The following is a 15284-nucleotide window of genomic DNA, read 5'->3' on the forward strand; positions in this document are numbered from 1 at the left end:
CACTCCCATATTCTATTTTAGAATAGTTGTACAAACAACCATTTCCAGTAGAATTCTTATCCTTATGAATCTACCAGAGAAGAAGGATGAGATCAAAAGAGAGAACATCAAAGCTACATGTTAAATTTAGATAAACTCTTTCTAAATGTAGGCAGTACGCCTTCTATTTCCGAGAGATTTGAGCAGAGAGATCTGTAGAGCTGCGACCCATGCCGATTGTCTGAGAGAGGGTAGACGAAAGAGTTTTGAACAAGGGTGCCCAAGATTCAGATTAGAGACCGTGCAAATACCAACACGTATGAGAAACGATGGGCTTTCTCAAAGTACTGAGAGGGCTTCCAGGACAAAGTAAATTGGTTCCATGTCAGTGCCCCATAAGACTCACGCTAAGCTTTAGGTCAGGGAGGGCAAATGAGTGTACATGAGCTACTATTCTCCCTTCCTGCACGTCTGCAGGGGCAGATCATGGCATCTTGTCCTCCTGAGCCTAGGAAGAGCCTAAAAACCTTCAATGTAGCGCCCTGGCTGGGACGTGGGAGCAGGTGGAGGTGGCAGGAGAAAACTCACCTGCCATTTCTGATCTAGGTAACACTTGTGGGATATCTCCCGGTGGGAAGACTAGAATCAGCATCATTTCTTACCGCACTTCTTCCCTTGCACACTCAAACAGGAAAACAGTAAGAAGCGTGGCTACCCATGCCTAGTGATAAGAGCTGCCAAGGGCTGTTTCTGACATGAGGGTTATATATTGAACTTGTCCTGGATGGCAGAGAAAGTTACATCAAATCACCACCGATGGGCTCCCGTTGCACTTTCCTTCCACCCAAAAGGTGGAAGAGGGTAGAACGTAAGGAGGAAACAATTATTGTCTTTATTAATTGATAAAATACAGTTAGGATTATTTACTTTATTCATATTGTAACTGTTTTTCTTCTGCATAGACTCCAAGTGGTGAAAAAAATTGGATTGTCTAGAAGGTAAGAATGGATTTTATTTAAAACCACGTGCCTGGGAAGTCAAATTTAAAATATGACCTACTTAAATTACTCAGGGAAAAAAAAGGTAGAGAATAGTCAGGTCAGGGAGGTCTCCACATTCTAAATGCAGCCTTCCTTCAATATGTTTGCTCTATGCTCACCAGGAGGGTGGTAGAAAATGAAAAACACTGTGATGTTCTCCAGAAAGCAGGGCGCTTGACAGGTTCTGCTGATGTCACATAACAAAAGCAGAAGGCAGGTTAAAGAAGAACGACGCTCTCTCGTAACCCATTTACCATGGGACAGAGGGCAAGTGTCAGATGAGCGCCTTCCAGTGGTCACTGGGCTGACCTGCACGGAGAACTCCTTCCCTCAGGGTAACTGACTCATCCTCAGACACAACTCAACCCAGAGCATCACAGTATGTAAGGCTCAGCTTGGTTCTCATGCGAGAGGCTGCGTGAGGTGGGGACCTCCTGCATTAATAACTTTTCTTATAGTTTTACTATCACTAAATCTACAAGATTTTTTTTTTTTATGACAGGTTATAGGACAAACAATTCTGACTGCACCTGCCTGGAAGTGATATGGAACACAGGTGGAAAGAATAAGGGTTTCGATGCCAGAATGACCTGGGTTCAAATCCTGACCCATCACTTACCAGCCTTGGGATTTTGACAAGATCACTGTACTTCTCTGAGACCCACTTTCCCCATCAAAAAACTCTCTCTCAGAGTTGATGGGAACATTAAGTGTGCTAAAATGTCTGAGGACTCAAAACAGTAGCTGACACCTGGTTTGTAATTAACGGATGTTCCCTTATGAAATTCCAAACTGAATCTCCAGACTGACTTCAAGGGTTAATAAAATTAAAGATGCAGTAGGTCTCAAAGGCACACACCCACGACCACCACCACCAGAAAAGCATCAAGTAATACTGACAGAAAGACATCATCTTTTTCTTCCCCTAGTCTTCTCTGGTTGTGGGAGGGAGATGGTTCTGGAATCACACGTGGAAAGTTTTATGTCCCCGTCTTTCTCCCCTGTTCCTAAGGCTTTCCAGGAGCACAGCATTGTACATTCAACTTCCTATTTAAAATTAATTAAAATGTTTGCACAAAGTCACTATTCCTGTTTTACTAAATCTAGTAAATGGAAGCTCTAAGACTTGCGCAGAAGAAAAATATACCACTGCCACTAAGGACTGACAAGTTAACAGGCTGATGACAAAAAGAAATGACACAATTTAGATTCACCTAAATGGTGTAAAGCTCATTTTAATGACCAAGCTGCAGCTTTTTTTTTTCTCCCCCCGAAGTTCTCTGTAATGGATGAAATGAATTGTCAGTGTTATTTACTCAGTGAGAAGTAACAGGACAAGCCACCTGTGTCTGCTGCTTTAAGTTAAAGGGGTCCCACCTACCTGGAGCTTACAGTACAGACACTACCTGGAGAGAAGGTAGAGGGGGTTGAGGAGGCTCAGCCAGCCAGCCAGACAGACAGAGGGAAAAATGCCTGCAACTCGACAAGTCATTTGTGGGCTGGGCTAGATATGCGGAGGGACTTTCGAACAATGTGTCTTTTTAAAAATAGGGTTGCCATATGATTCTGCGATCCCACTTCTGGGCATATATCCAGACACAACTATAATTTGAAAAGATACACGCACCCCAATATTCATAGCAGCACTATTTACAACAGCCAAGACATGGAAACCACCTAAGTGTCCATCGACAGATGAATGGATGCAGAAGATGTGGTTCATGTATACAATGGAATATTACTCAGCCACAGAAAGAATGAAATAATGCCATTTGCAGCAACATGGACGGACCTAGAGATTATCATACTAAGCGAAGTCAGACAGAGAAAGACAAATACCACATGATATCACTTATATGTGGAACATAAAACATGACACAAATGGACTTATTTACAAATCAGAAACAGACTCACAGACGCAGAGAACAGACTTGTGGTTGCCAAGGGGGAGGGGAGTGGAGGAGGGACGAACTGGGAGTTTGGGATTAGCAGATGCAAACTATTTTATATAGAATGGATAAACAACAAGGTCCTACTGTATAGCACAGGGAACTATATTCAGTATCCTCTGATAAACCATAATGGAAAAGAATATGAAAAAGAATATATACATGTATAACTGAATCACTTTGCTGTACAGCAGAAATTAACACAACATCGTAACTCAACTACACTTCAATAAAATTAAAAGACAGAAAACAAATAAGGTGTCTTTTAAAAATGATTCGAAATCTGATAGAAAACCCTTCTGGAAAAGAGACTTGAGAATACTTGAACCTAGTACTCTGGGTAAAGTGTCAAAATCATACTAACAATTGGTTGCCTCACATCCCAGTTAGTCAATGAACACTTATGAAGAAGCTAATGTGTGCTAGTAGCTGGGTTAGGTGGTGGGGAAAAGGGACAGAGAAACAAAGATGCCTTGAGTCTCCTGAAGCAGTTGAGGATATAATATTTGGATCATGGAGGTGAGGCAAAGCAAGTTCAGTGTCCTCGAAACCAAAACGGGTGTCCCATCGTCTTTCGAGACTGTGGACGTAGCTTGGTGCTAAGCCGAAGTCAGGAAAGGCGAGTTTTGCTTCTTGCTCCATCCTTGCAATTGACAATCTATGGGGTTGGCCTGAAAGTGCGTTTGGGTTTTTCCGTAACATCTTACAGTGCGGTGTTAGACACCGTATTTGGCAGACAATAAAGTCTGACCTCTACTGCGTACTACACTCAGAAATAAATCCGATACAGATTAAAGATCCAAATAGAAAAATAAACTACAACAGTATTGGAAAAAATATTGAAGACTAATCTTATTTTCTTGAGAGTGGGATATATAAAAAAGACATCAGTTCCAGAAACCAAGATCAGATGTGATCACTTAAAATTTAAATCTTCTACATGATAAAGAAACACCCTAAACGAAACTGAGGGATGAGCAACATTGGGAAAAAATATTTTCTAACACATTTCACAGAAAAATGTTTGATGTATGAAATACACAAAGAGCTCTTACAAATCAATAAAAACAGACAAACGAAAACCTGGGCAAAGGACATATAAATATAATTTTACACTGCCAATAAAAGTATGCAAAGATTCTCAGCTTCATTAGCCATTAAATAAGTATAGATAAAAACATGAGAAATAATCCTTGACTTAGATTTTAAAAGATCTATAGGTTTTTATATATAGAATGGATAAACAAGGTCCTACTGTATAGCACAGAGAACTATACTCAATATCCTATGATAAACCATAGTGGAAAAGAATATAAATAAAGAATGTATATGTATATGTACAACTGAATCACTTTGCTGGACAACGGAAATTAACGCAACACTGTAAATCAACTGTACTTCAATTAAAAACTTAAACAAAAAAACAACAAAACAAATCTAAAAGACTGATAACCCTCAACACTGCCATGGCTGAGGGGAAACGGGCTCTGTCACGGTGGGTAGGGGCAGAAATCCAAACTAGTTTCTAGGGGGATCACTTGTCCCTATCTGAATAGCTGTCTGGCATCCCATGCCCAACGGTGAAGCCTGTCGATGCTGGTGCCTCAGTTTTCCCTCCCTATTCAATGGTCAGGACAAGAAAGGACTGTTTTTTGTAGGAAGAGTGAGGAGGTTGGAAAGCAGAACTAAGGAGCAATGATGAAGTATAAATGCAAAGATCACCAGGCATTCTGTTCACGATGATTGCCTCTGACCAGAACAGCCACCCACCACCTTCCTGCCTGGACCACTCAGACACTCTAGTTGGTCTCGGGGGAGGGGGGCAAGATCCAGCAGGCGCCCTGTGAAGAGAGGAAAGCAAAGGATGCTTCTGACAGACGGGGTCACAGTCTCTGGCTCAGAGGGCCAAAGTTCAGGTGCACCCACTTCCTCATTCCCGTTCTTTCAGATGGCATATTAATAAGCCAGGAAGTGATTCAGGGAAGAATTTCCACAAGGACGAAAAACTCATCAGGTGCGTCAGATCTCTGACATTCAGGAGCCATGTGGGGAAAGAAGCACGGGCTGACTTAAGCACGAAAGTATGGATGCTTTAATTAATCCGGGGTGAATTTAATTGCTTTAGTTAAGTGGAAATCGGGTTAAAAATGATGCAGAGCATGCTGGGGTGTGTTAAAAACATGACATATGAGTTGGATGAATCGATAAATTAAAAGTGCACAGATGTTTTAATTAAACCCAGGGAAGTTAAGGAAGATCGCAAGAGACTTTTAAGCCTATGATTAATTCAACTCATTTAAAATACCTGTAGAGATATGGGGATGCCTCCATTTTGAGAGTTATAAAAGTTCTCAATCGATAAGTGCTTAAGCTGTTCTTAAAAAAGTTTAAGTTTGTGTGTGTGTGTGGTGTGTGACTGAACAGCATTAATTATATAGTGAATATTTGAAAATTTTCAGGGTACACAGTAAGCTTTTTGCAGCTCAAGTCCAGATTGAAGTAGCTTTTCATTCTTATTATGCTTTAAGCATTGAGACCAGCTTGCAAATTACCGGTGTCTCGTTATCCACAAGCGTGGGAGCTTCCCCAAGACCTGAAGGTCTGTTTATTCACTGCCGTCTCCCCAGCAGGTAGAACAATACCAGGCAGTGTAGGCTTATGAGTTAGCCCGAATTTCCCTTCGTTTTTACCAGCTGTGTAACTATGGACACTCTTTTTCACCTCAATTTCCTTATCTTTAAAATGGGACAAAAATTCTGGATGAAAAACCCATGGTGTTTTTAAGGGGATGAAATGAAATAATGTCTGTGAAGTGCCATGTACAATGCCTGGCACATAGTAAGAAATCTATAGATTTGATTTTATTATCATTATTTTTATTAGGAGAAAATTGTTCCAAATCATCACATCAAAAAGAGACAAGATGGGGGAAACACTCTTTCCCAGCACCCATCCCAGCTGACCTCTCTAAAGACTGTTTTTTTCCCCAATACGGAAGTTTTTTTCTAAAACCGGAGTACTTCCCCACCTCTGTACGCATCACACCTACAGCAAGTTTCTCCGGGGTTAGGCACTCTGCTTTGTAAGACTGTTCTGCAACTCATCTAGTAGTCTAAAAGGGAAACAAGAAGTTTTTAGCCTCAGAAGCGATTTGACTTGGGGGAGGGCTGACTGAGGTAGGTCCTGCCAAGTGATTTATGTTTGGTGATGCAACAAGCCTGGGAAACAGTGGGAGTGGCCACGTTCTAGAGGCATGGACTCACATGAGGGGACCAAATAAAGGGCACTGCAGCTTCCAAACTGGGGAGGCAGGCATCCTCCACACCTGCTTGGCAAGCTGGGGGGAAGTAAGATAAAAGTGGTAATGCTGCTGCCGTTCAGATCTCTCTGGGTCACATGAGCAGAGTCCAAGGGCAACGTCATCCAGACTCAGACTTGGATGCGCGCATAAGTCATTTGGGGATGCCGTGAGAGTGAGATTCTGATCCAGAGGGTCTGGCGTGGGGCCTGAGGGTTTGGATATCTAACAAGCTCTCCGGGCTGATGCTAGCACCCCAGACCTACTGAATCAGAAACTTTGGGGGGCGGGTGGGGAGAAGCCAGCAAGCTGTGAGTTAACAGGTGATTCTGATACATAGGGTTCTAAAGCCATACCTGGGCTAGTACCTTAACTTCTCTGGGCCTCAGTTTCCTTAGCTGTGAAATGGGGATGATAATGATGCAGGATGTGAGGATGACACGAGATCACTCTGGTTAAACCCTTTGCACAGGGCCCGGCACACACTTTGTGCTGAATATGTGCAGAGGTTCTTCGACTGTTTTATCAAAGGTAAGTGTGGAGACACTTTCTGCAAAGCACGAACCAAGGGCTTGGCTTCAAACCCCACCTCCTGGGTTCTTGCTGCCAAGGAATTCCTGCACGTTTTCTCAGGTCAAGGATGGGACGAAGGAGAGGTGGGATTCAGCCTCGAACTGCAGTGGATCGTGGAATGGCTCCTGTGGGCAGCAGCCATGGCCCCTGGCCTGTCTGCATTACAGGAGATTGTGGGGAGCAGCTGGGGTGGCAGAGGAAGACAGGTGTGAAAGATGGAGTGTCTGAAGGAACATCCTAGGTGGTTCCAGGAAGGACAGGTGGGATCTGATCATCTTTCACTGAGAGAGGTGAGGCCAGCTGAGAAAAGGGAAAGTGGCTTCTTTGCAAAGGATGCTCTGAGGAAAGCACTTCTCGGGTGGTGGGGAAGAAGGGGCTTGTCATCTCTCTCCTGAGCGCAGACATCCACTAAGGGGAGGAACTGATGGGGAGACGGGAAAGCGGTGGGGTGGGGGGCGGGCAGTGGAGCCAGCCAGGAGAGTCAGGTAGCTGCGCTGTCTGTGAGGGCTTTGAGAGTGAGTGGTCACTGCCCCCCTTTTAGGGGATCTTCCTGCCAAGTTAGGAAAACCAAGTTAGGGCCATAAGCCTCAGAGTCAGACAGACACGGCCTCAAAATCTAGCCTGCAGTGTGACCTTCGGCAAGTAGCTTATTTTCTCTAAGTCTCTGTTTCTCCTGTAAAATAGGGATAATAACAATGATTTCAAAGGCGATTGTGAAGATTAATGCTGGCTAATGTTTATGGAGCATTTAATACATGCCGAGCATGGTTCTACATGCTTTACACGCATTTACCTTTTAGTCCTCACGGCAATCCATCAGGTGGTACTGCTACTGCCCCCATTTTATGGATGAGACAACAAAGGCCCAGAGAGGTTAAGTAATTTTCTAAAATGGGAGCAGTTAACTAGAGGAGCATGGATTCAAACCTAGCCAATTCAAACTCTGCAGCTTCCATTCTTCATAGCTTTGTCCTTCTGAGAGGATGCAGGTAAACTGCAGAACAAATGGTATTTCTTTTCTGTAAACTGTTGCTCCTTCCTCCTTTTCTTCATTCCTCCATTTCCCCTCCCTCACTTGCTCTCTCCCTTCCTCCTTCATTGAAATTTGTGTCTCGGTGTTGGCTGATTTATCCCTGTGTGATTAATCCAACAAATTTGAATCTTGTTTTCTAGCATTCACTTTGTCTTGTACGTTTCCCAGCAATGTTTTCATCTGTATGATCTTTGACCCCCTAAATTCAAGCCCCTAGACATTTAGAGAGCACTTACTATCCCCTGGGTGCCAAACTAGGTGCAGGGAGATACAAAGAAAGCGGCTGGAAGCTCGTGATCCAGTGGGAGAAACCGATGTCACCCCCCAGCTAGAACATGGCACGGGATGAAGGGCCACTGACTGCTAAGGTGTCGCCAAGTCCTGTGTGACTGCAGGGCTCCCTCTGTGGGTGCGTCAGGGAGGTGGTGACCTGGGAGCTTGGTCCTCAAGGATCAGCAGCGGTTTGTAGGAAAGTTTGGGAAGGATGAGAACACTCCAGCCAAGAAAATGGCATGAGCAGAGAGGAAGAAGCAGGGCCGTGGTGTCTATGAGGGACAAGTAGCTGGAATCTATGGTGTATGGGACGTAGTGGGAGACGGTGCCAAAGGAGCTCAGATCATGGAAGACCGTGAACCTCATTCTAAGAACTATGTTATTTATTCTCAGCCTATGGCCCCTGACCACCAGCATCAGGGCCCTACTGGAGGATAATTAAAAATGTGCACAAGCCTGAGCTACACACCAGTCCTACTGCTTCAGAACCGGCTGGCATGGGGAAGAGCCTGGCAGTATGCATTTATAACAATCTCCCCAGATAAATGTCTTTAAACCAAAGATTGACAACCACTGGCGGAGGCAACCGGGAGCCACTGTAGGTGTTTGGGGAGAGCAGGGTCAATGCTCCTAAGAGCTCTGGGAGAACGCCACTGGTGGTGAGTAGGAGAAATGCCATCAGGGAGAGCTGGTGGCCAAGTGAACAGGGCAGTGGCTGTGAGGATAGGAGAACAGTGGGTTGAAGGTCGATGAAATAGGAGTTGGCAAATGATAAGATGAGGGAGGTGATAGGATGTCCCAGCTTGTGGGGCTGGGAGGACAGTGGCTCAGAGCAACAGGCTCCGATGTCAGACAGACTTTGTTTCAAATGCCTGCTTTGCCACTCTCTACCTAGTAAACCCTAGTTTCCTCTCCTTAAGGTTTCTGGGGTTCAAACCCAAATCCCAGTGTACAACTGCCACACAAACTTGCAAAGCACGTCTTCCTTACACCTCACATCTTCTGAGGTGAATCCATCTCATGGCTGGTCTAGCGTTAAGAGGGCAGGCCAAACTGCTTGGTTTGAATCCTAGTAATACCGCTTATGAGCTGAGTGATTTTGAGCATGTTACTGAACCTCTCTGTGTTTCATTTTCCTCCTCTGTCCAAGGGGATCATAGTCATCTATAAAATAGGACAATTAATGATTCAATGAGATAATTATGCAGCTGCTCAGTGCAGTGGTTGGCTCATAGTCAAAACTCGATACATGTCAGCAATGATGACGATGATTTGACTTTTGTGCTAGCACTTGGCCGAGAAGGACTGAGCAGTGGGTACGTTTGCCAGGTAATGGGAGAAAACTGGCAAGATCCCCATTCTGTCTTCTCAAGGCTCCACACAAACCGGGTAGGAGCGGAGACCACCCCCGCAGAAAGAAGACTTCACGTTCCCGTGGTCGTGGCATTTCTGGGCCGCCCCTGACAGCTGATCGGCAGCGGGCGTTGTCGTTTCTAATCGCTATTAAACACGCGTTACCGAACAAGGAAGGCTCTGGTGTGTTAAGTTTCTACTGCAGGTTGGGGCCTTAAGCTCAGCACCAAATATGCCATCTGAGAAGCCAGTGTCAAAACAAGATCATCAGAAGCCCTGGAGGTCTTCTGAAGGGCAAAACTGCTTTACACGCGACTCAAGGAAGCATCTTAAGTCATTGAGAGACCTTTCAATAAAAGTCAATGAAAGAAAAAGGAATCAGAGTTAAAAAGCATCTAGCCCACAGCAAATAGCATAGAAGTATAGTAATGAGAAAGTCATGCAAGGGGATTAGTAATAACAGAAAAAAACATAAACTAAACACTAACTGAATCATGGGCACGGTTCTAGCTGGACAAGAGAGGCACCTGACGGAAAATGGCACGAGTTATTGGGAAAGAAATGCCATCTGTCCTCAAGCTCTGAATCTGAACAGATTGTTTATTGCATTAAACAATTAATGAAATTCTATGCTAGAAGACACTATTCAGTGTAGCTCCTTTACTAGACTCTCCCCCCATGGAATTTTCTTCACGTTCCCCGATACTAATTGACTATTTTCATAGATCCACACTTCGTTGCTTCATGAACTTCCTGATCGTCTCCTTAATAACATCTATAATAGCATTCAGAGCCCACAGCCCAGCATTTTGGACTTAGGCTTCCATTTCCCACTCACTTATCACGCGCATCCATCAGACGGGAAGCTCTCAGAAGGCAGGCCCTGGCGTTCTTGCCCATCATTGTATCTCTGGTGCTTAGTGCAGGCATATGATAAGCGTCTGCTGGATGCACGAATAAGTTGGGTCCCCTTGACTGATTTGGAACAAGGTGTTAGAACCCCCATACATTCTTCTGGGGTGAGGGTCAGTTCCACTTTGACATCTGAGCCCCTCGGAGCCCCCGGTTTGGTGGGGGCTGAGGAATGAATGCCCTGCGAATTCATGCCGACTGCTTCCTCCATTCCCTGCGGGGATGTCGTCAGATGCCTGATGCAGACTGTCAGGTTTATCAGGAGACAAGGAGCTGTCGTCTGCACCGCACGTCTGAGGGCGCGGGAGGTGCAGCACGAGGTCAGGAGGGTAAATCCGCGTTTCTGTCACTCGGACATACACCCGGCCGCTCGGAATGTGGCGAATTCTCCCTCTGGCAGGAGGGCCTGAGTATGCCGGCTGCCTGCAGTAGCAGAAACTGGCAGACCCGAGGCATCCTGGGCACAGCTGGCAGTGCAGGCACAAAGGGGAATGCGAGTTTGTGATGCGGGTGGACCTGGGCTCGGGACCTCCTAAGGGCTTTTATCAAGAAAGAAGGGACATGATTGTGGGCCACGGCCGGGAGATGGCATGCACTGTTCAGGGTAGCAGGGGCCTCGGGACCAGCTGTCTCTCCTCTCTGCACTTGCTAGCTTGATTACCTCACCCTGGCTGCTCCAGGTCACTCCCTGCTAACACCTACGAGCCTCCTGGGCTCAAAAGTTGTTTGTGAGTAGCAGTGTGTCGTAGTCACTGACAGACTGTGCTGGACCAAGGGGATACGGCCACCCAAGCATCTCTGCCTTACGCGTGAGGGGTGAGGGGAAGGTACACACACGCTCACACCCGGAACCACACACACCCTCACACACACAGCCCCATTTGAATCTTTTTCTTGTTAAAGATCAGAAATGCATCTTTGATAGGACTCACTGAGGAGGGCATAGCATCTTGGGAAAAATGCACAACCTCCATCTAATCACGAGTAAACATCAGACAAACCCGCATGCAGGGACAAGCTAAAAAATACCTGACCAGTACTCTTCAAGACGGTCAAGGTCATGAAAGACAAGAAGAGAGAGAGGAGCCCTCGCAGACTGGAGGGGACTAAGGAGACATGACAACTAAACACAATGTGGGATCTGGACCAGAAAAAAAAAGGGCAAAATAGGAAACAAGTCTGTGAATTAGTCAATAGCATCGATCAATGTTAATTTCCTGGTTTCACTAACTGAACTTTGATAATTTAAAATGTTGACATTAGGGGAAGCTGAGTGAACTCTGGGAACTCTATGTGCATTTTTGCAACTTGACTGCAAGACAAAAATGCTTTTAATATAAAAAGCTTAAAATATTGGGGGGGTGATGGCTAAAATAGGATTTATCTCACATTGTTGATATGAGAACAGATAAGATAGTACGTATTATGTACTTACACAATGCCTGGTACATCTTTAATACGTAATAACTATTAGTTGTTATTATAACTATCCGAAAAGGAGGCTTAACTGACCACAAGTAAACGAGGAGCTAATCATTAGGTTTACCCATTTGAAGCTGGTAGAGTTAAATCTGTGTGCCTCTTTTTACTGGGTGCTCGCTATATCACACAGGTGTAGGTAGTGAATTTTGTTATTTTTCAGGAGCCCATACTTAGGAGATGAGATGCTCAAGGCTTGAATTTATCTGGGAGCCAGGCTGCTTCACATGTGCTATATATACAGTAGGACCCAATTTGGGGATTCTTGATGTGAAATGAATGTGTGAGAAGCTGACTGGGATTGATTGCTCAGGGCAGTGCAAAGATTCCTTTCTCGAACGCAAATCAAAACTCCAGTGAGGTATCACCGCACACCAGTCAGAACAGCCATCATTAAAAAGTCTATAGATAACAAATGCTGGAGAGGGCGTGGAGAAAAGGGAACCCTCCTACACTGTTGGTGGGAATCTAAATGGTGCAGCCACTACGGAGAACAGTATGGAGGTTCCTCAAAACACTAAAAATAGAGTTGTCATATGAGCCGGCAATCCCTCTCCTGGGCCTATATCCGGACAAAACTGTAATTCAAAAAGATACATGCACTCTATGTTCATAGCACACTATTTACAATAGCCGAGACACGGAAAAAATCTAAATGTCCCTCAACAGACGAATGGATAAAGAAGATGTGGTATATATATACACACAATGGAATATGACTCAGCCATAAAAAAGAATGAAATAATGCGATTTGCAGCAACATGGATGGACCTAGAGATTAACATACCAAGCGAAGTAAGTCAGAAAGAGAAAGACAAATACCATATGATATCACTTACATGAATCTAAAATATGACGCAAATGGACATATCTACAAAACAGAAACAGACTCACAGACAGAGATCAGACTTGTGGTTGCCAAGGCAGAGGGGGAGGTGGGGAAGGGATGGATTGGGAGTTTGGGATTAGCAGATGCAAACTAGTATATATAGGATGGATATACAACAAGGTCCTACTGTATAGCACAGGGAACTATATTCGGTATCCTCTGATAAACCATAATGGCAAAGAATATGGGAAAAAAATATAAAACTGAATCACTTTGCTGTACACCAGAAACCAACACAACATTGTAAATCAATTATACTTCAATACAATTTTTTATAAAAGGGAAATATTCCTTTCTCAGTAGATTTAAAGGTGGCACTAACATTTCCTATTTACTGCAACGGATTCCAATTTTCTCTTTTTTAACTTTTCATTTTGACCTGAGTCCTTTTAAAATAAATTCATCTGTGTAAACCTAATGGGTAGACTCAAAGAAATATATGAAGGAAATAAAAATTCTGACGGCCCACACATTTGGCAACAAACATAAAGGTGGTACATGAAAGAGCAAAGTGTGGGAAACAAGGGTTTAGAGTGTTTCCAAACACCGTCATTGTTAATGAAGTAGCTTAAATTTCAAAAATACTAAGGAAGCGACATCTTTAGGGCAAAGCGGTAGAAGCTTACTCCTGACATTCTTAAGCCAACTTTGCCAAGAACAAATGGGGAAACAAGGAGAAAGCAATTTTAATCTCTAAACGCTTCAATTTTGTCCACTGTAGGCATCAACAGCTGAATTAAAATATACAAGTTCAGAGGCCGATTTCAGGAACAGCTTTGAGTGTGCAGGAGGAACTGCTCTTAACAGCCACTCGATATTTGTTTCGTGAGGATCAATTATATACCATGGCTAATGCACGCCCAGAGCGTGCGCCTGGCCACAGTACAGGTGGTAAATGCAAAACGCACACCGAGAGGCCTTTTAAGCAGCTAAATGCACACCCCATTACAGATCCATAATGCAGAATGGACGCTCATCTGCAAATGGATCGAGAGTGAAGAGTTCTTAAATGGCCGGGGTACTTAGGGCTGAAAGGCTGATCCCTGGATGTGCAGTCAGAGCACACACGGTTTTGGGGATTAATAATACATTGATGTGTGTCAGTGTTAATATACATTTACAGCTCACAGGCCCTGCAGCTGAGGGCTCAGCCCATTTGCAGCCACAGATAAAAGGACTATTCTGTCCTTCCTCTCATTAAGGCCTTCACTCCTAGGAAATTAGATTACGCGAGGAAAGCCATTCGAATGCTACTGAGGTTTTCCCTCCTTTAAAGCCTTCGTTCTGAAAAGTACATGGCAACCGTGCGGCAGGGTGTCATCTACCTGCCTCAACAGAGCCCTTCAGAACCGGAGCAAAGGGCTGGCTGCGAGGAACACCAGGCTCCAGTGTCTGCTTGGGCACGTGTCCACGTGCCCCGGGGCAGAGCGTGCCAAGGTGCAAAGCAGCCAAGGGAACGGTCCGGTGGCTGCGTGCTCTCTTCTCCTTTTGTGTCTGACAGGTTTGCCAAACCTTTATGAATGTATCCATAGGTGGTGTCATCTAGGAATGAGTCTCACACACGCGCAACCAAATCCAGAACTTCAGGCACTTAAAAGAGTCCTAGTCACTGATCAGTCAGCATTCAGAAGGATGGGCATCGCAAATCTTTGAAATACTGTGAGTATCTGAAATACGATTTCCCCAAGCCATTGTGATTTAGCTTTTCCAGAGCGGCTTGACTAATGACTGCCTCTCTCTCAGAACGTCAAGGTAGGATGGTCTTTTAATGAGAAGCACAGAAAAGGATGAAAATATTATATGAATGTATAAGTAAATATACTATGACCTATGTAAATAAAAGATGGTAAAACTAAACCCTCCGAGGGCTCACAGTGTGTTCTGCTAAGAGCCTGGGGTGTGTTCTTGCATTCCATCCTCACAGTGAACTTAGGAAGGAATTCCCCACTTTCCCAGAGGAGGAAACGGAGATTCAGAAATGTTAGATCACTTGTTCAAGGACACAGAGATCCTGAATGGCTGAGCTTGGGATTGGAACCCAGGAATGCCTGACTCCTGAGCAAGGGCCTGGAACCTCTCCATCACTGTTTTTCAGACTCACTGGCGGGTGGGGAATCAGCGTAGTCAGTGTATTTCATTTATAAAAAGTGAAACGGTACAGAATAGAAAAGAAACATGAAGTGTTGTTTGTGAAAGTCTCATTTTAATTTCACGGTTGTATTTATCTAGAATGTATACTTGTGTGTGTGTGCGCACATACCATGTCTAAAAAGCGTGAGAAACTCTGCTCTCCGCTGAGCTCGCCTGTGATCGCACTGCTTGAAGGTCAGGCTCAAGGTCTCCTGCTAGCTAGGCAGGCGGCCCTAAGTCCTCTGTTCTTGTGAGAGTCATTTTCTTTCTTATAATACTTTCCCCCCAAGAATCCCAGAGCCCCCATCATCCTGTGCAAAGCAGTGTAGATAAATTAATAATACAATTTAAAACCAATTCAGCCAAGATAAATAGC

The 15284-nt window shown here is 44.4% G+C and overlaps 1 protein-coding gene across 1 annotated transcript in view; it reads right to left on the reverse strand.

Moving 5' to 3' along the window:
* TENM2 (teneurin transmembrane protein 2) overlaps window positions 1-15284 on the reverse strand; it is a 1008125-nt gene that overhangs the window by 168413 nt on the left and 824428 nt on the right. The window lies entirely within an intron of this gene.

This window comes from Phocoena sinus, chromosome 3, assembly GCF_008692025.1.
Source record: "Phocoena sinus isolate mPhoSin1 chromosome 3, mPhoSin1.pri, whole genome shotgun sequence".
In the NCBI taxonomy this organism is placed as follows: Eukaryota; Metazoa; Chordata; class Mammalia; order Artiodactyla; family Phocoenidae; genus Phocoena; species Phocoena sinus.